This window comes from Protopterus annectens, chromosome 8.part1 (genome assembly GCF_019279795.1).
Source record: "Protopterus annectens isolate FY-2018-M chromosome 8.part1, PAN1.0, whole genome shotgun sequence".
NCBI classification, from domain to species: Eukaryota; Metazoa; Chordata; order Ceratodontiformes; family Protopteridae; genus Protopterus; species Protopterus annectens.
The window spans coordinates 419,461,957-419,482,088 of record NC_056742.1 but is presented as its reverse complement, the minus strand read 5'-3'; the positions used below and the strand labels follow the sequence as shown (position 1 = coordinate 419,482,088).

General features: G+C 38.3%; 1 protein-coding gene across 1 annotated transcript in view; it reads right to left on the bottom strand.

Annotated features, from left to right (window-relative positions):
• CYLD (CYLD lysine 63 deubiquitinase) overlaps positions 1–19,862 on the bottom strand; it is a 1,495,154-nt gene extending 1,475,292 nt beyond the window's left edge. Inside the window, exons 1-2 of the mRNA XM_044081615.1 lie at positions 19,565–19,862; positions 19,334–19,470 (exon numbers count right to left, since the gene is read on the bottom strand). The gene's annotated coding sequence lies outside the window, so the exon portion shown is untranslated. The remainder of the gene's footprint in view (positions 1–19,333; positions 19,471–19,564) is intronic.
• Between the last annotated feature and the right edge of the window lie 270 nt (positions 19,863–20,132).

Genomic DNA, 20,132 nt, shown 5'->3' with positions numbered 1-20,132 from the left:
AAAGTGGAAAAACAACAATAAGAAACTGCCAACGTACAGTCACAGTATGCAAGAGAAGTGCAACAAATACTTATTATTTCAGTAGTAGATTGCTCCAGGTGAAAGCAGATTTTCAGCAATCAGTAGCAAAGTTGGCAAACAACGAGCAGCTCCAAGTATCTATGCCAAAGCCCACAAAAACACAAGGTTTAAATATGAGCAAAGAGAAACAAGATTTAAGTTAACCACCAATCAGGAAGGCACACAATAAGCCTTCCACCAGCAATCACCAACTCAAGACAGGTTAGATCAGCACACTTCTGCCACAAGGGTGCAGACAAACCCCTTCTTAATGTAGAATAGCTAGTCTGAAGCACACACGTAACAACACAAATTACCTACAACAGCCCTACAACTAACAGATACAATGCAATATGGTACAATTAACCACTTAAAACTGCAGCAGACAATATATATATATATTTTTGAAACTGCAAAAAAGTACAGTCACAGTATACAAAAAAAGTACATAAAAATACTTAGAGGTCTTTTGCATGCTTCCCAGCTCAGACAGACCAGGTAAACACCTACTGCCACTACATGAACAATCCCAGCCCTGCTAATGTAAAAGCACAATGAATGCATGTCCAGAGTAAAATGGTACGACAAGCAAACTTAAAGATACAGATACAGCAGTATACTTTAAAGAGATTATAAAAGTGTGATTACTCAGTAAAAGTACTTTGCTTTGTATAAATGAGCCAAGAGACACTCAAGTGCATAGAATTTATAAATGGAGTAAAAACAAGATAACCTGATTAATAAGCCCTCTGACCAATAAGACTACATGCAGAAATCTCAAGTATTTCTCCAACTTAATCAGACCAGGCTACCTCCCAGTTGCACTAGATGGAAAATCCACTGATCTCTTGATGTAAAAATAAGTACTTGCTAGAGTGTAAAAATACATTACTATATCCAACAGCTAGCTAGATAATGAAATCAGAGCAAGTAAATCAGTAGAACAGACAATGAGAGGCAAATTGCGCTTTTCAATATAAAGCACAAGGAAAGGCAAATGAATAATTTAGGATAAGCATCAGCGCTGTAGAAAGGAAGAAGGCCAAGCTCAATTTACAGTAGGGGGTTCCTATTAGATGACCAAAGATGCATTCTATCGAATGTGCCTTGGTCGAACTTAAAACAACGAAAAGACAAAATAGCGAAGCAGCTTTTATGTGAATTCTTTCACATAATATAGACCCACAGTAGGGGTAGGCAGCACAAAATCAAGTTTAAAAAGTAGATGAATGAAGGGGACGGTGGGTAGGAAAATCAACTAGCAGGAACTAGTAAGGAATCACCAGCAATGCTTTTAGTTTATGCAGGCCTGAAACCTTTTCAGGAAAAGAAAAAGACCCAAAAATTCACTCTGCATTTAAGTATCACTCAAGAAACAATTTAACCCATAAAAAAACAAGTGAAACATGCAGCCTAGATAATTTAAGTGTCTATCTCTCGCACAGAAAAAAAACAACAGGCCAAGCAGATTTCCTAAAACAGAAAATAAAATGCAGCAGGTAAATCAGAAGGCAGTTCTGCTACAGACAGAAAAATATAGGTTTACTTTCCTCACCCAGCAGGGAATCACCAGCAGCGCTTTTAGTTTATGTAGGCATGAAACATTTTCATCTAGGTATGCAGCTGAGTAACTCAAAATGCTTCAGAACTTTATTAAATGAACATTTAACACGTGGCAGGAGCTTCAGGAAATCCAAGGATAACACTGCAATATAGAAAGATACATCAGGGGGTGGAGAACGTAGTCTTCTGTTTGACTTCAAGGGTGACAGAAATCTGGGCGCACCCCTTTGATAAGTTTAGCAGTGATTTTGCCTAGTCTCTCTAAAAGCTCATCTATGCTGGGCATTCAATAAATTTTAACTTTGGCTCTGTTATTCTCATGGATAAACTTGTAGAGTTTCTGAAAACATTACAAAGTGTTATGGAACTGATGGCTCAGAAACCAACGCCTCCACACTTTGCTTTGGAACTCCACTAACAGTTTAAGCACTTTTAATTTACTCCTTCACATACTGTGTTTCTGGGACTCATCCTATACAGTTTTACTGCATCAACACTATTCTATTTTCTAAGCAATGACCTTCCTACTGTTTTGTCTGTGTTAAAAGTGAGAACCGAATTTCCTAATATCATACTACTTACTGGTGCTTAAGTCGGCTCTCAAGCCAACTACAGAAGCTTCAACTTCTCTCCATGGTTTGAACATATTTATGTGACTATCTGCTTTCCAGTTTATCTTCTTTTTTTACTGCACTTTATCTCTGCCACAAAGGGCCTCGCCATCTTACTATAAATGCAGTGCCAGCAAAGGGAAATAAACACTAATGCACCGTCTCCAGGTTTATACTCCAAAAATCTGGCATTATTATTATACACCCTCTGGTGGAACTTTTATGCCTTTTGCGTTATGTACCTAAATTAATCGCATAACAAAATGAACCTATCTTACAAGTTTGTAAAGTGTGCAACCAGATTTTATTTTTTTCTCATCCTCCCAAGTCCCCTTTGCTATGTCCAGCAAGCCTCGTGATGCTAGACAAAAACGAATTCTGGACACCCCTCTTACAGCAAAGAGAAGGCAGGGAATTCAATAATCCTAGGTTTTTCTTTTACAATACAGCTCTATGTCCTTCATTAGCACAGACTTCAGAGTTTTATTAAACACTCCAGTAGCCCATCAGTTTGTGGGTGGTACACTCCAGTAGCCCATCAGTTTGTGGGTGGTACACTCCAGTAGCCCATCAGTTTGTGGGTGGTACACTCCAGTAGCCCATCAGTTTGTGGGTGGTACACTCCAGTAGCCCATCAGTTTGTGGGTGGTACACTCCAGTAGCCCATCGGTTTGTGGGTGGTACACTGAAGTTCTTCAGAGTTTTACTTTAAAACACTAGCAAAGATGACGTATTATCCTGGATATAAATGGAGTCACCTTGTGTATGACAACTTCTTTGGTGATCCCTGCCTTGAAGAAAACTATAACTAGGTCTTTGTCTACTGGCTTGGCACCACCTTTTCAAAGGGTGCTGCTTCAGGAAATATTAGGAACCTTGAGAATTTGCTATTTCAAAAAAAAAAAAAAAATCACTCATCACTCATCTACTCAAGCAGAACACATGTAAATGTTTTAGAACATTGGTTAATGATGGTGTTTTTCCCACATGCATGCTGTAAGCTTTGCATTTTTCCAAACGTATTCTGCCTTGTGCTGATGATTTTGTAACAGAATAAAAAAAAAATTAAAAATTAAATTCATTAAAAAAATAATCCTGTTTGCATTTCAAGGTGGTGCCTAGAGGATTAAGAGTTTTGAGGATGCCTGCACATGGAACTGCTTTTCCTGACCTGCTATGGAAGTGGCAGGAATTAAATATTGAACTGAGCTTTAATTATATGTGCCTATGGATTATTTTTTTTCAAACCTATGGAGGATGACCTGTCGGATGAAACCGATATCCTCCTTAAAGGAGTGACTTCTAGAGATGTACCCAATATCTATAAGATGAGACTGGATGAGAGCTTTACTAGTATGTCTGTTTATGAAAATAAACTCAAGGCATTGAAGGGTAAGAAATTGAATCAGGACTTACTGACGTTAGTAAAAGCCATATTTTTGAAACACTTTGAATGAGAAGCATAACAAATAAGAAAAAGAGGTTTACGTTGAATACAGTTTCTGTAGCTGACAGACACGCCCCCTCACTAGTTGTGAATGGAGATGCCCGTCAGCTTGTTGATGGAAAGTTAAGACACACCTCTTCCCCATATGCGAATGCAATGATGTCATCGGAAGATTTGGGGACCTTTGTTTCCACACAGGTTGTGACTACTTCTTCCATAGACACGAACGAGCATTTAGGAGCCAAAAGCAAACATACAGTTAGTTCCTTAGCGACAATTATTCCTTTTCCAGTTTTGCCAGTACCTATCAAGGATTTTCCAGCATGGGGAGAAAAGAGAAAGCAGAAACTATCGCACAAAGTGGGAATGGACAAGAGGCCCGGTTGGAAGCAGCCGAGAACATGTTAGTTTAAAAACTATCTTTTGTTCAGCTTACAGCCGAGCAAGTTAGTGTTTTGAATAATGGTCTTTCATTTATACCTGCTAACAAAGCCGATCCTGTTGAGACTATGTTACAGTTGAGACTGTTTGCCTGTAATTTTACATTGAAAACTATTTATCCATGTGAAAGTGGTGTTTCTAATTATAGGAAACCTAGTGTTTTCTGTCCTAAATTTTTTACTATCTATAGAGTTGTTTCTGAATAAATGTGAGCGGGATTTAATTAATTTAAATGCAGAACAAACTTTAACTTGTAGTAAGCACTTTGCGAATTTGACGCATACTGACAGAGATGCCCTGAAGATGCCAAGGGAAAATGTTAACATCCAGATTAGACCTGCTGATAAGGGAGGGGGCATTGTTGTGTTTGATAAAGTATCGTACGAACAGAAGATGTTTGCTATGCTGTCTGATGAACGTGTTTATGTTAAATTGCAACCTGCTTCTCTGAAAAGGTTAACTCAACATGTTTGTGATGAATTGTATGACCTGCTTATGAACAGAATGATAGATTCAGATTTAGATTTACTGTTGAGTTCCCCCTCTTACCTTTGATTCATGGTTTACCTACGGTACAAAAGGGCAGCAGTGATCCACCCCTAAGACCTATTGTGTCAGGTAATGGTTGACTCACTGAGCCTCTGTCCATTTTTGTAGAACATAAATTAAGAATTGTAGTTAATAGGGTTGATACCATTTTTAGAGACACAGCATTTTTTAAATGGCTTGTTTGTGTTCATTTCAATGCATGATGTCTCCAGTTTTCTTTTGGTCACAAGATGTGAATATGCTCTTTACAGTCATACCGAATATTGAAGGTGTTGAGGCAGTGAGATATGTAAACATAAGTATAGTGATTAGTCTCATGACATGATTTTTTTTGATCTGCACACTTTTGGATATCATTTTTGAGAACGATGCTTTTATGTTCAATAAGTGTGTTTATCTTCAGAAGTTTGGCATGGCTATGGGCACATGTTGTGCCAATAGCTACGCCAACCTTGTAATGGCCAATTGAGAGGATGAATTTGTACTGGCTGCCCATGGCTATTCTTCACAGTTAAGATTTTTTAGGAGATTTGTGGACGACATCTTTATTCTATGGGATGGGACTGTCTCTGAGCTTAATTCCTTTGTATATTATCTTGAGTCTACTACTAGTTTTTTGAGGTTTTCGATTAATGCACATATGGAATGCATAGATTTTTTTAGATGTTCATCTATATAAGGATGTTACTGGATTATTACAAACCTCTGTTTTTAGGAAAACCTGTAGGAGGAATACTTTGCTCCATCGTACTAGTATGCATCCTGCACATGTTTTTAGGAGCATAGCCAAGAATCAAGCCTTTAGGACTTCAAGACTGCATACCAATAATGATGTTTTAGATGCTGCTTTAGGTACATTGAAACAAGAATTACAAGCACAAGGCTAGTCTGCTAACGAGGCAGATTTTGCAGTGAAAGATGTGAGTAGAGCTAAATCTGATTCAGTTAGACCATTTTTTTTCTAGAAATTATTATCCCTGTGTCAGGAACAGAGTTTCTAATAGGAATTAGGTTAGACCTGTCATTATGTTTACTAGTGATACTGGGGCTACTTGTGAGGCGATATGTAGAAATTGGCCTACAATTACCTCAGATAGCTCTATTTCAGATATTGTAGGTGTTGCACCATGCTTTTGTTTTAAGAATGGTATGCCCCTCAAGAGGCAACTTTGTTATGGGAAAAGCAATAATATATCAGATCTTTATCTGTTAGATTATGTACTTTTATGTGTAGGAATTGTGCTGCATGTCACTATATTTCAGACGTTAAAATATATGCACATCCATCTAATGGTTTTGTTTTTAATCCCAGGTTTTATGCAGATTGCACTAGTAAACACCTTGTATATCTTGCATTTTGCGCAAAATGTTGTAAGACAAAACTATTAGGACTTTAAGGGAACATATTCTGGAGCATGCTGGTTACATAAGAAATAAAGATGATAGTAGTCCTTTATATAGACATGTGCAAGTTTTTAAAGATCATTCTTTTAATTTTTAGTATTACAGAGAACTGATGTTAATAAGAGGGGTGGTGACAAACAATTCTATTGAGAAGGCTGAAAGTAAGTGAATCATGAAGTTGCAGCCACATAGAAGTCCTGGACTTAATGCCTATGTGCCTTTAAAACCCTTACTAATGGAGCATAAATTGTTTCACTTATTCAGAGTGCCTTTGTGTCATTGCATTTTTGTCTGATGAAGTGCCGAATTATTGGCATGGAAGCGCTAACTTTTTATTAAAGTTCCTGTTTTTTTATCTGAAGCTTTGGTGGTCCTGGATGGCTGTTTTTTGTTACTTTACATTTAAGAGTGCTAATGACAATTCAACGTAAACTAAAATATCACTTGTTCAGCCAAGACAAAACAAGGTGAACAGGATCTGGGGAAAAATACTTGAACAACTGAAGGATAAATCAAAATCTTTCAGTTGCTGTTCAACTGTATACCACAGATATAGCCTAGCTATTGACATTTACCAATCGCTAGTATTGTGATAATTTCTCAACATATAAAGAACTAGCAAATCGTGTCAGTGGGGAAAAAAGCACTACAACTACAGATGATATCTTAAGACAGTACAACATAAACTGATTTAGGACTCAAGTGCAAAAATCAGTCCTACATGGTGCCAAGAATATATGAATGTAAAATCTGGCTTGCTGGTCAACTGAAGTGAGAATTTTAAGTCTACAGAGATCAAACTTAACTAAGTTTATTAAAATGCGTAAAGGGAACGGTGCAAAGAAGAGAAAGGTGTGAAGAATGGAAAATGCTTGCTGAATTTCTATGAAGGAATCCATGTTATGTTTTAGACTGCTTTTGATATCTACTTCCGAACAATTTGGATAATACCAGAGTAGAAAATTCCAACATGGAACTCGAAACTTGTCCCTAATATGGAAAAGCACAAATACAGGGTCAGCAAATTCTTAGTTACAAAAATAATTTAAATATGTTCCGTTTTAACTGGTCAGTGGCAATAGTTTAAAAGACACAACATATTTTGGTTAGAGTCAAAAATAATATAAAAAATGAACTTTCTTGTGTTCTAGGAGACAAGACATTGACTACCTGATCTCCCAAATTTGTGTGTTCTCTGCAATAAATGAAACTATTCTTAACTGCTGAACAGTGTTGTTTTATTTTTTGTTTTGCTTTTGTTTTCCAGTAAAGTCCATCTTGGAACTAAAATGCTTATTTTCAGTAGAGACCTGGAGAGAAAAAGCTCCAAAACAAGGACAAAAATAAATTTTTTGACAAAAATAAAACTATTTACAAAGCTTGTTAGATTAAGGAAATGCATGTTTTCAAGATATTGTTAGTAGAATCAAAAAATACTACATTAAGACACTTGTATAGTACCCATACTAGACAGAGTTAAGATTGCAAACTTCACACTGAAAGGTGTGGTACAACTGCATAGTTTTTTAGTTGCCAGGTGATATTTTAGGGTGGATTTGAATTGCTGCAAATTAAGTCTGACATGATTTGTAAGTTTGTTTCATGTTTTGGGAGATGGTGACAGAGAATAGTGAGCCACTGTAATAATTATTAGATTTATTGCCACAAATTAGTTGAAGTTCTGAGGATGGTGCCACTGGATGAGATTTAACAGCAAGGGTGTTTTAAGTGGATGGTGAAGTATTTTGTGCGCTGTGAATAACTTGTAGGAGGTGTTGTGCTGGTAAAGTTCAAGTCATTTGATGGTATTAAATTCCATGCAGTGAAGGCTGCAAGCAAATTTGCTAATTTTGTTGTAGTTGCTTTCTAGTTTGAGTTTGGTCAAAAAGTTGAGATTTGTGAATACTGTTGAGGTATATAGGAGGACAGGGAGGAGAAGAGAGGCGGCAGCTATTTTTTCTAGTATGATCACTCAGAAGGTGCTTTTCTCTGTAAAGAGATCCTAGTTTGCAGTGGGTTTTTTTTGGCTGCAGTGTCAATGTATAGATCAAATTTTAATTTGTTAATAACTCCTAGCAATTTTATGTTGTTGACATTTTTAGTTTTTTGTGTCGCTAGGAAGATAATATTAAGATCAATGTTGCTTGCTTTTTCAGAAGGAATATGATTAGTTTGGTTCTATTGGGGTTTAACGGCAACTGAGATTTATTTAGCCAGTTTTCTATAGAAATTAAAGGTTCCTCTGTGATAGCTTCTAAGGGTGGAAGATTTTGGGCTGAGCAAACTAAAGTTGAGTAATCAGCATACCATATTATGGCGGTGAGTTTTGATTACTTTTGCATGACATGAAAGATGATATTGAAAAAAGTATTGGCCGAAGTATGGAGCCTTGAAAGACTCTGGAGTCACTGTAAGGAATGTGGAGTGGGAGTCATTCCATTTTACAGATTCGGTGCAATTCTTTAGGTAGCTGGTGAAGCATCTAGTAAAGAGATTTGTGAGTCCTACAAAGATTTAGTCTTAAGATGAGCAGTTGATGTGACACTGTGTCAAAGCCTTCAGACAAGTCGAGAAAAGGGTGAAGACAAAATACCTGAATTTTTACTTTGTTTAATGGTATCTAGGAAATGTAGCAGGGCAGTTTCAGTGCTGTGGTGCGGTCAATAGCCAAGTTGTGTAGGTGAAAATAACTGGTTAACAAGTAGAACGGCTATGAGTTGCTGATGTATGCATTTTTCAAGAACTGTGGAGAGGGGTAAAGGATTGTTATATGGCAATAGTCTGACACTCATAACAGGAGCCAAGTAGAAGAGTGACAGCATGGCAACCATCTTTGAAAAGGGGTGGAGACATTTTCTGGTACGAGACAATGGCAAAGACGATCTGCACCAAGTCTCCTTAGAGTGTAAACTTCAAGTGTTAATGAGACTCTTACTTGTTGTTTACCTGTATGCTAATGTTTAATTTTTCTTTTATATTCTCTGACCGAATATAATGTATGTATGTTTTATATCTACTCACGTACTGTGGAGCTTTTCTCCCTAGGCCTCCACTGAAAATGGGCTCGGAATTTTGGCCCAGTGACTTTCCTGGTAAACAAAATGCAAATATATAAATAATAAATGAATCAGCAGTTATTTGTTGATCATTTTGAAGCACTGCAGAGCTTAAGAACTTGTACAGCCAACCAGCAAACACTGAACTTGACAGGATGTTGAAGACTGAAAATTGAGTCCCTTGCTATTAGGGTCAGACAACATTACAAGAAATATTCAGTGAAAAAGCAGTTTTACTGTTAAGGACAAGATTTACAATAAATGTTCAGTGCAAAAAGAAATTAGTTCTTTTCTGTATGTAAAATGCCATGAAATCACTAATAAAGTGCTAGCAATGTTCTTCCAAAATCACACCTGGAATACCTGAAATACAACTATGGGAAAAAATTACAGAACGAGCAATTCAGATACCTAATGAGAAGTCAGATACAAGCTTAAAAATGGGAAGCAAGATAAAACTATAAAAATAACAAACAGCACTAAATAAATCTGTCTAACAGCACCCATGACTAGTGGGCAGGATTGCGAGAGATAGCATGTGGGAAATAGCAAGTGGTGATGACCTATCAGTGAAGTGTCTGGCTACGGTGGAGTTTGACACAGTGATGCATGATTTATGTAGAGTCCGCAAAGAAAGATGAATGATCATTGACAGACCCCCCCCCCCCCCCACAAACACACACACACCGAGATCAGTGCCAACATAATCCAAGATGATGGAATAACTAGACAGCAAAAATCAAAACTGAAGATAAGCAGGGCATTATCCTGTCTGCTATTCTAGTTTTTGTGAGTTTGTGTTGTTGTTGATTAAAATTAGATTTAACTTAATTCAGTCTTTCATGTTCTTTATTTGGCAAAACCAGTAAGAATGAATGGTAGGAGAGCTCCCATCAAAATGCCAGAAAGTAACTAAGCAGTAATTATACTTAGAAAGAGAATTGCAAATTATATTTCATAGTTCATATTTGGCTGACAGTAACTTTATCAACTGACCAATATTTAATAGTGTATAGAGGGCTATGATTACAATCCCAAAAAGATAGGCTTATTGACTATATTATCAATATCGGAAAGGAGCTTATAAAGCTTTTGTTCAGCACCTCTAAACTCTGTTATGATGCAGTACATTACTACAGCTAAACAGCAGACAGTAATGGTCACCACAAAGCAATGGCAAAAACTAAGAGCTTTAAAAACTGTTGGGTACTTCATCCTGCCACACTTTTGAACAGAATACATGACAGAGTGAAGTATCTTACAGCTTTAAGGCCATCAGTTCCGCAGAGGGTCACTTTGCTTCCGCCTGCAGTTTGTGTGGCAGCACTAAGTGTTGTATGGCTTTCAAAGCTGTAAAACATTTTACACTATTACACTACTTTTTTATATAACTAGTAGTGCATGGAGAATATAAAGAGCCATGCACTAACAAGACTTACAATGGGAACATATAAAGAGCCATGCACTAACAAGACTTACAATGGGAGCATATAAAGAGCCATGCACTAACAAGACTTACAATGGGAACATATAAAGAGCCATGCACTAACAAGACTTACAATGGGAACATATAAAGAGCCATGCACTAACAAGACTTACAATGGGAAAATATAAAGAGCCATGCACTAACAAGACTTACAATGGAAACATATAAAGAGCCATGCACTAACAAGACTTACAATGGGAACATATAGAGAGCCATGCACTAACAAGACTTACAATGGGAACATATAGAGAGCCATGCACTAACAAGACTTACCATGGGAACATATAAAGAGCCATGCACTAACAAGACTTACAATGGGAACATATAAAGAGCCATGCACTAACAAGACCTACAATGGGAACATATAAAGAGCCATGCACTAACAAGACTTACAATGGGAACACATAAAGAGCCATGCACTAACAAGACTTACAATGGCAACATATAGAGAGCCATGCACTAACAAGACTTACAATGGGAACATATAAAGAGCCATGCACTAACAAGACTTACAATGGGAACATATAAAGAGCCATGCACTAACAAGACTTACAATGGGAACATATAAAGAGCCATGCACTAACAAGACTTACAATGGGAACATATAAAGAGCCATGCACTAACAAGACTTACAATGGGAACATATAAAGAGCCATGCACTAACAAGACTTACAATGGGAACATATAAAGAGCCATGCACTAACAAGACTTACAATGGGAACATATAAAGAGCCATGCACTAACAAGACTTACCATGGGAACATATAGAGAGCCATGCACTAACAAGACTTACCATGGGAACATATAGAGAGCCATGCACTAACAAGACTTACAATGGAAACATATAAAGAGCCATGCACTAACAAGACCTACAATGGGAACATATAAAGAGCCATGCACTAACAAGACTTACAATGGGAACATATAGAGAGCCATGCACTAACAAGACCTACAATGGAAACATATAGAGAGCCATGCACTAACAAGACTTACAATGGGAACATATAAAGAGCCATGCACTAACAAGACTTACAATGGGAACATATAAAGAGCCATGCACTAACAAGACTTACAATGGGAACATATAAAGAGCCATGCACTAACAAGACTTACAATGGGAACATATAAAGAGCCATGCACTAACAAGACTTACAATGGGAACATATAAAGAGCCATGCACTAACAAGACCTACAATGGGAACATATAAAGAGCCATGCACTAACAAGACTTAGGGAACACATAAAGAGCCATGCACTAACAAGACTTACAATGGGAACATATAAAGAGCCATGCACTAACAAGACTTACAATGGGAACATATAAAGAGCCATGCACTAACAAGACTTACAATGGGAACATATAAAGAGCCATGCACTAACAAGACTTACAATGGGAACATATAAAGAGCCATGCACTAACAAGACTTACAATGGGAACATAACTCATATTCTCAACATGGATGTAAAGATTCACTCTCAAGCTTCACTTCCTTCTCGAGGTGAATTTCTTGGCATCCATGCCTCAAACATACAAGCTAGTCATGACTGAAGACCTGATCATAACCCAATATATTAGGATTAATATTATCCATTTGGGGGGGGGGGGACTAAGCATTTTCTTGTCTTTACCTTTCACTTTAGTAGGCTATAATTTTCACAAGCACATTGAGTGCACCCTCCCCCAGAAAAGTAATAGTTTAAGCTTTCCTGGAATAAAATAACTAATAAATAGCTCTCTAAAACAATTATAAACAAAAGCACACCCACACTGGAAAAAGTTGCATACCCCTCACTTAGGTGAAGGCTTATTAGCCTTGGTACGTACAAGTCTAACTTGTGGTTTGCAATTTCAATTAGCAGACAATCTGAACAGGTAGTTGTTTTAGTAAAAATCTTAGAATTACGTTGGAATACCCATTTTTTTAAGTTACTGAGAAGTATGTTTCAAATTTTTCCAAATTCAAAATATTTCTAGAATTTTACTTACATTATTTACATGAAGCATTAACCATGATTTCAAACAAGATATGTATAAAATCAAGCCATATTTAATGTCTAGTTTTGAAACTTAAGTGACTGTGCCTCATGCAATGCTCCAACCAAAGCCAGAATTTCCTCTCACAGATTCAAAGTAGTTTAGTGCAGCAACATCCTGAAGGTTAATATGTACTTTAAGTGAGTTCCCGGTTAGATGGGAGAACTGCAACTCTAAGTTAAGAGGTCAATTTTCTCTAGCCACATACATCTCAAATAAGCTTGATCATCTTCTGTTTTGAGATCTTAAGAGAGCTATATTTGGTTTTATGATTCCCAGCAAGGTGAATAGTTGGAATGTTACAGTGGATACTTGTTACTGCAGGCTGAGCAAATGCTGATTAGCAGTTATCTCCCCTGGACCACCTTGCTAATGCCCGATAACCCTATCCCTGCACCTTACTTTTGAAACAACATTTTCATAGCACTACTTCTAATTAAGAAAGTTCAAACACAAACAAATACTTTTGAAGCAACATTTTCATAGCACTACTTCTAATTAAGAAAGTTCAAACACAAACAAATACTTTTGAAGCAACATTTTCATAGCACTACTTCTAATTAAGAAAGCTCAAACACAAACAAATGCACAAACATATATGCATTACAGTACATCTATTGTCTCTCTTAACCCTACTCTAACCCTAACCCACCTACATTTGCACACTCATACCACCTAATGCCAAAACCTGCAGAATATTTTATATTTTCCCAAACCCACACTTACCTTAATCACACACAATGTTGTGTTTATCCAAAATCTTAACATTTTGATGAACAACTTTGCAAACTACTCCAGCTCCACACATTTGCTCCCCTTCCAGTTAGACATCATGAAAAAAAAAACCTCCTCATATAACCTGAGATACTACTCACAAGCAACACCAACTCTCATTACCCAGTGAACCAAAGAACCAAAATCCACAACACTGAACATCTTTTCTCCTCTCAGGCACTCCCTCTTTGACAAGCTCTCCCTATCAACCTAAAGGAAATGAACACATTACAAATTCAGAATGCAACTCAAAAAGCACTTCTTTAAAGTTAAATGCTCCTGCTTCAACACATGACATATCACCCAAAATATTATCTCTACCTCTTTTCCCCTCTCTCTCAAGATTTACTGAAGACTGACCCACTTTACTAACCAATGTATATAATGTACACTGCATTATGCTTGTTCACCACACGCACACACACTACTGTATTATTACTTACAAGTCTATATTTTTTTGTGAAATATTTTGTATTTCACCAAGGCTGAGCCTGAAACTGGTTTGATCAGAGCACTACTCCAGTAAACAAATTAAATTAAATAAAATAGAAAAGAACAGAACAATTGAAGGCATTTCACAGTCATTCACGCTGTCGACGAGCAAATGATTTGGTACTGCAAAAGGCACCCATACATACACACACACATGGTACATAGGTTCATAGGTAGGTACTGGGTTATCAGCCCTGGGGCCTATACAAGCCCAGCCAAAAAGGTACCCTGGCTTTTGCCACCCAAGAAAATTATTTTCCTGTGCCACTGTCGAGCAAAGCCACAGAGGTGATCCCGGGGTGAATTTCCTATTTCCCATCCGATCAAGATTTTTCTTGAAGAGTGCTAATGAGGAGCTTTGTTTGATATAGATAGGTAGTTTATTCCAGAGTATGGGAAGCCTCTGGGACAGTAATCTATCCCTCCGGCATGTTCGGTTTATTGTGGTGACAAGGTTTAGGTCCCTAGAGCGTGTGGCTCGGAGGGATTGGGATTTCTTTAAGTGGAGCATGTCCAACAGCTCTGGGTTTGACATAGCTTTGTATGTTAGGCAGAGATCACCTCACCTCTGAGTAGGCAATATGCGATGGAGTAAAGCTGGAGTTTTTTTTAGACGGTCTGCGTAGGGCATCTGTTTGAGGTCGGTAATCCTCTTTGTGAGGTATTTCGGCGGCCTTTCCAGTTGTTGTAGATGTCTTGTGAGGTACATACCAAAAGGGGCGTTGTACACTATAATGGGTCTAATGAGTGATGAGTAGAGGGGAACAATGACCTCTTTTTTTTCTGGATGAGAAACCTTTTGTGATGAGGTGTGCCACGTAGAAGAATTTCCTGACTACTGTGGCGATGTGATTATCAAATAGAGACTACAGTCTGCCTGTGTCCCAAGGTCTCTTATCACACTTTCGGTGTTAAGTATACTACCGCCTATGTTGTAGTTCATTGGTAAAGAATTTTTACCAAAGGGGATGACAATGCACTTTTTGGCATTGAGCTTGAGGCTATGGCTTTGACACCAGGCATCTGTCTCAGTGAGGCCCTTTTGTAGGATGTCCACATCGTTAGGAGTTTCGATTATGGCTCCTAGTTTGCAGTCATCTGTGAACTTCATTAGCCAAAGACCTTCTGTGTTAGCCTGTACTTCAGAGAAGTAGATACCAAACAGGAGAGAACCCAGGACTGAACCCTATGATACTCCACTTGTCACTGGTCTGAAGTCGGATTTGGAGTCTGCTACTTTCACAGTGTGGATTCTATCGGTGAGCCAGTTGGCAACCCATCTTGTGACATAGGGATTTATACCTAGTTTAGTGAGTTTATCTATAATTCCAGAGTGGGAGATGGTGTGAATGCATTGGCAAGATCTAGATAGGCTGTGTGAACCACCTTACCCTTGTCTACGGCTTTGGTGACTACTTCAAAGAAGTCTATCAGGTTTAGGAGACATGATCTGCCTTTTACAAACCCAAACTGGGCGGGGTCCAGAGTTTGGAGATTACTAATGTCTTTGTTTAGAAGTCCCATGATGATACGTTCCATGGCCTTGCAGACCAGGCTCGTCAGGATAATGGGGCGGTAGTTCCTGGGGTCTGTGGTGGCTCCCCTTGTGCAGTGGGATAACCGTCGCTGTGCGCCATTCAGCAGGCACAAAGCCTGAGGTGAGGCTATGAAAGAACATGGCACTTAGGTGGGGTGCCAGTTTGTTCTGTAGTTCGTGCAGAACGCAGCCTGGGATGTTGTCTGGTCCCATGGATGTTGTGTTCTTGGCTTTGGAGAGTGTGGTTTTTACTTGTGCAGCCATGATTACAGGAACTTTGCATTCTTCCGGTATAGAGATGGGCTCTTTAGGGGATGAGAGGGGGGGTAAAGTTAGCACTGAACCTATCTGCCAGGATGATGGCAATATCAGTTGGGTCTGTATATTTAGTGCCATTGTGCTGTAACTCAGAGCAGATCTGAGTGTTGCCACTGAGATTCTTGGCATAGGTATAGAATGCTTTGTGGTTGTCTTTAGAATCAGTGGTGATTTTGTTTTCGTAACTAGCTTTGGGAGGATTTTATCAGGGATCGCAGCTTCTTGCTGAGGCTAACCAGGGAGCTCCTCCTCTCATGGGATTTTACTCTCTTTTGCAACAGTTTCTTCATTTTGTTGTACAGTTTGTTTATGGCAGGGGGCCACTAGATTGGCTTCCTTTTTTTGGAGGATAGTGTCTTGGTTCTGTTTGGGATAGCACTATCCATGCACTCATGTAAGCGCTTATAAAGTGCAATTGTGTAGGATTCAGTAGTCGTAACTGTATTGTCCATCTGCGTGGGTGTCATGAAGTTCACCACTTCTGTCTTAAGAAGCATGAAGTTGGCTTTGGAGAAATATTTTACCATGGTTTCCTTAATCGGGGGGAGGGGGCAGGATGTGGATATCTAGGGTAATTAGCTTATTATTCTGGGTGATGGCAGAATGCTACTCAGGGCTAGGGTCATACCTGCCTGGGCTACAAGATCAGAGAGCTCTTCAATGTCTCTTTTCATTTTTCATGTAGTCCAGGGAGGTACGTCTCAGGTCGTTCACACCAACATGGACAATGACAGAGTCATATTTGTACTTGTTGTGGAGTGACCCGAGTGCGTGGGTTATGTGGTGGATCCTGGCACCCGACAGGCAGCTGAAAGTAACCTTCTCCTTGTTTAGCCTGGTAAGTGGGACATCAGTGTGCCTGACTACAGAGTCACCTATGACTAGTGTGTTGGGTACGTTGTTTTGCCTTATTGGCTGTGGTTGAGTGGCACACTGAGTCTGCGGGCTAGGTGTCATTTGGGTTGTGTTGGGGGGGGGGTGGAGTTTGCTTGCATTTCTGCTTTGGAGGTCTCTGTTGCTTGAGCAGATTATTACTGAGAGCCTCCATGAATGTTTTTGTGTTTCTATGTGTGGATTTTGGTGGTGCACATTTAGTGAGACTGTGATGAGTGTGGTGTGGTGCAAGTGTTTACCTTCTCCTCTTGACTGTCAAGTTCAGTCTTGATTGGAGTGAGCTTTACCTCCAGTCTAGCTAGATAAGTGCATCTCTCACAGGTTGTAGTGTTGAGTGGTAGGAGGAGAGGGTTGTCTGTGTACATGAGGCAATTTCTACATTGCTCCAAGATGCCCAGATTCATCAGATAGACAGGAGAGAACACTGGGAGCTGACCCTTGGACATGCCTGAATAAAAAACTATTTTCCTCTAGATAATTGAGGAAAGGGAGTACAAGAGCTGTTTTTCTCTAAGCAAGTGAGGAAAGTAACTTCCAAAACTGTTTTCCTCTAGGTAATGAGGAAGGTTGAGTGATGTAGTAATTAGTAGGTTATTTAGTGCTTACAAGTTCTGAACAAGTGCTGATCATGAATAAGCAAATTCAAGTGCTAAAACTAAGATTCTGTATCTGGACTAAACTAGTTACAGGAAAGGGGGGAAACAAGTGCAAATGCGGGTTTTTAAATCAGAAAGTTGAGAGAGATGGAAAAACTGCCCAAACGGCCAATAACTACAACTTCTGGGCCAGAACCACTCCTTATGTGGTAGATAGGCTACCTAGTGCTTACCACTCCCACTGATAAACTAGAAGGCTTCCCTCCAACACAGAAAGCTTGGGGGGGGGGGGGGGGGCTCAGAAGCTTACATACAGTCCTGGATGCAGCAAATCTGAATCTGTACTACACTAGTGACAGGAAAGGTATATATATTTTATATATATATATATATATATATATTTTATATATATATTTTATATATATATATATATATATATATATATATATATATATATATATATATACATACATACACACACACACACATATATATATACACATATATACATACACACACACACACACACACAACACAGAAAAGTAGCTAAAACAGCAGTAAAAACAATTCAAATGCAGAGTAAGCTAGCACACTTGAGTATGTAGCAATGTTAGACCAAACAGTTTAAAAATGACTAAAAACAAGTGCAGAAGGAGTCTATTAGGTAGAATGAAGTAAAGAGATGGACTGGGGGAGTTTCCCAGATCAAATCTACAGTGGGGACGGGCAACTGCAAAAGCCTCCAAATTTAAACAACAACACAGGAATAAGGAGGGTGGGTATGGGAAAACCAACACCTTCAGCAGAGATCTGAAAATCTATACAGTGAAGTAAAAATAACAGTGCACAACTCTGAAGTCAGCCAGCAATGATATAAAATTAGTCAAACAACAATTACCAGTACACAACTCTGAAGTGCCAGAAAAAATATACTCAGCTCTGTACATCTCCAGATAGTTTGAAGAGCACTCTATCAGGACACAGGAAGGCTCCAGCAATGATATTACATAGTATTTAACATTCATATTAACTATCCTTCAGAAATAAGGTATGTTATATCAGTCTCAGTATCAAACTTGGGTATGTTTTACTACTGCCATATGCTTGAGTATGCTTTATGCCTGTAAAATGCCTTGCCTGACTGTTCCTATCTTATTATGACTACATTCACTCTGTTTACACACTCGTATATACACATACATACATTTTTTGTAAGAACTGGTTGTTGTTAAATTCACTATTTCTCGTAATGCATTTATAGGAGTTTTTTTCTTCAAAAGTTGTAGCTTACATCTTTACCAACCTGCTGTATTTTTTCTTTTTTCTCCCCAACATAAATGCAACCACTGTCCTATTCCAAAGATTAGTTCTGGTCAGTAGAACAACCAAAATAAGCAACATTATTATTATTTGTGCGTCATGTATGCAAAACGTTTTGTTATTTTAACTTCATTGTTGTAAGGGCTGCACAAGCAAATGAGTCAAGGTTGTCAAAGAAAAGAAGAAATCTGAACTGAGACAAACATTGTGCATGCCCAAAATAGAAACAGGTAATCGGACACCATGCATCACTTTGTTACCATAACTGTTTACGTTTCAAAGCATAGCCCTCACCTACAATACCACTTAAATTATATGTTAATATAACAACTGTAAATTGTTGTTTAAGCTGTGTATTGTCAGGTTATCATTGATTCTAATGTCATTTGATTTACAACAGTCAGTGATCATTGACAGTTACACCTATAAAAAGTCGCTCCCGTTTTTTAAGCAATCATAAACAGTAAGTTAAAAAAACAGTAAGCATATAACCAAACATCTTGTCATCTCACTCATTAAAAACATATATTACAAACAGCCTTACTAGTATCCGTTTAACAAAATGAAAGATAACGATCAGTCCCAGGCAACACATGCAAGCGACATAAATAGCTGGCCGACTAGAATTGTGTCTTCTGGTCCAATTTCACTGAACAACAACTTACTGCAATATCTAAAGCACTTATAAGCAAATAAATAAAACAAAAAAATACACTGCATTATTTAGCCATCAGAAATGAACTGAATCACCAAATTAAATTTGCTTGGTGTCTCCAATTACTTATCTCTAGTGGTCATGGCACTCTGGAGTCAGACTGGTAAGCACACATTAAAGGGTTATGCCTTCACGGTTCACTGGGATTCATCGTATAACCCTGTGTGCTAACCTGAAAAGGTATAAAATATAAACTTCTGTAAAACGGAGACTTAATGACATAGCAAAACTATTTAATATTAACAAGCATTTGAAAAGAAACTTACGGATACTGACATGGCAATGACATCTGCTTCGTTCGTCACTTCAGATGTGGCTAACCAAAGTGGTATCTTAGGAACAACAATCCCATATTGTACGGTATTTGAGCAGCATCTTCCTACTACTACATACCACCCAATGCCCCTAGCGGTAAAAACTCCAACGCCTCCTACTGGAAGCAAAGTGAATGTGACAGAAAAAAATCACAGCCGACAACCAACCACCCAAAACACATTACGAAAACAAACTTCCCTAATCTTACGATGCACATCAATAAGCAGCGACTATTATCAATACCGGTAAAGGACGTAACGAAATCTGAGTAACACGTGATCCGCACGTAACGTAATTTCGTAAATCTCGCCTGGGTCGGGGGAGTCCTATAATCCGAGTTTTCAGTAGTGGGGAGTTTCGTGATTACACGTAGCAGAATTTAAATTTGCTCAAAGTTATCTGGTGGAGTAGTGTTATAATACAATACCTTGTATTTTGTACACTGTTCAATTAAAGCTATTAGTGCTCCGAAACGATTTGGCTCTGGGATGGAGGGAGAGAGCATCCTACTGTCAGACC